This window comes from Scyliorhinus canicula, chromosome 18, assembly GCF_902713615.1.
Source record: "Scyliorhinus canicula chromosome 18, sScyCan1.1, whole genome shotgun sequence".
NCBI lineage: Eukaryota > Metazoa > Chordata > Chondrichthyes > Carcharhiniformes > Scyliorhinidae > Scyliorhinus > Scyliorhinus canicula.
In genome coordinates, this window is record NC_052163.1 from 47,422,259 (window position 1) to 47,424,602 (window position 2,344).

Consider the following 2,344-nt stretch of genomic DNA (forward strand, 5'->3'; position numbering starts at 1 on the left):
GCCCGGCCAAACACTGCTCCACCTCCCCAACAACAACCAAAAAAAAATCCCCAAATCTCACAGCACAGCTGCTGCCAAAACCTGGCGTGGATCTCAGCTCCTTAACCTCCAAGCAATTCACTCACTGTGAGCGTGGCTGGCGCAGCTCCTTCTTTACTCTCGTTATTCCAGCCACACTTGGGGAATGTCTTCCTTCTCCGTCGTTTTGGAAGCCCTTTATTTCCCTGAGCTGCATGGGTGTGCAGGGTTGACCTCTTAGTCAGGAGGGTGGGGATGTGGGTCAAATCAGAGTCCCGGCTGGCACCTCACAATTCACCTCCCCCTCCCCGCATATTGCGGCGCCTGTGCCCCAGGACACCCACCAGCACAACCCCTCCAAGCCCAGGAGCGGTGTCCACACATGGTGTCCACACATGCCACCTGCCATAGAGCCCCCGCTGCATCAAGCGTGTGGCTCACAATGCCCTTTCATTGTCCCCTCAAGAGAAGTTAGCCCATAATAGCCGGGAAAGGGCCCACACGGGCAGCGGGGTTCTGGACACCAGAGTCCTCACCCCCCTATGAGGAACTGGCCCTGGAGATCGCGGGGTTGGCTGAGGATAGAGCAGTCCCCCACAGCAAGGTTGGCATGCGCTGCAGAGGTGAGGCCCCTTCACCCAGATATTGCAGGGGCTGCCGCTGCGGGGTTAACAACACCACCCATATTGTTATATCTGTAAGGAATTGGAGAAGGTGAGAGACTGGCAGTCAATTAGGGCTTCAACCCCGAGACCCTCAAACCTCCCACACTTATGTGTCCCGCCTTCTCTCAGAGTGCCATCCACTGAGCCAGTGAGTGACCCCCGGGGCCACATCAGGAGTCCCTAGACCCCTGCTCGGAACACCCGGGGAACCGTACTCAGGTAGCATCCCACCACCCCCCCCCCCCCCCCCAAATCCACACATGGACCCTCTTGTTGCAGGGATATCCCCAGTACTGAAGCCCAGCTCTTAGGTGTTTGATTGTTGGATGTTGCCTCTGTGATGTTGATGTCCCCAGGGTTCAGGCAAGGTGGCCATACCTTACAGTTGATTGGAATGCCAGGCAATAAAACTTATCTGGGACATAGAATGTGTACCCATGATAATGCACGAGTAATATTTTATTGTCAAAAACGGTCAACATTAAGATTTGAAAATCAATTACGTAATGTTCCACATGCCACACTAACCATTAATTAATAAGGAAGCGTAACCATTCCAGATTGGTCCCAATACAAAGCAATGTCAGTTCATTTTCACAAAAAAGACCAAACATAGGACATCACCCCTCGCAGGTTTCTCAACAGAAATAGAAGATAAGCCTGAGAATGTGTTATCATGTCCAGAGCTTTGTCGTAGAAAAGATCTGTTCATCAATGTGTTGCTTGTTCCATGCATCAGTGTCATTCTCCATCAAGGAGCCACAGCTGTGCAGACCTTCCCACACGGCCCAATCTCACCGGAACCAAACCTGGCATCCACATATTCCACTGGTGCCCAAGATGCAGTTGAACATCCTTGCCTTCCAGGGGTGTTTAACCCCACAGTGATGTGTCAGTTACATGCAACACTCACCACACCAGCAACAAAGGCATCAGCAATCTGCAGAAGCATTTCTTCAACACCTTGATAAGGTTGCTCATTTGGATCAATGTCGCGCATCAGGTCCTGAAGCATCTTCTTGCTTCAAGCCTTCCGGACTCATACATCTCCCTGAGCCCGGTGCTCCAGGTTCCAGATATCTTCGAAAAAATTGTACTTCTTTCAAGCTACAGATAAAGAAGAAAACAGCAGCTGCAGCCTCCAGGCATTGGCAGGAAGCAGCAGGAGCAAGCAGCAAACACAACATGCAGCACCACTTGAAAATATTTTCTTTATTAAATGGTTATTAGTAACAAAGATTTGAAAATTAACTATGTAACATTCCAGATATCACACTAACCAGGAAACAACAAGAAAATGCCACTGTTCCGTATTGGTACCAATACAAAGCTATAGCAGCTCATTTTCACAACAAAAGTAAACTCACAGGGTGGGATTCTGCGGCCGCGTCTGCCCGGCGACTGGAGAATCCCATCTGAAGTCAATGGATTTCTCCACTGTCGGCATCTCACCCGTGGCATTCATGCAGTGGGCGGGGCAGAAGAATCCAGCCCATGTTATCACCCCTCGTTGGGTCGTCAACAGAAATGGAGGATAAGCCTGAGAATGTGTTATCATGTCCAGAACTTTATTGTAGAAATGATATGTCCATCAATGTATTACTTGTTCCATGTATCAGCACCATTCTCTGTCCAGGAGCCACATCTGTACAGACCCTCAC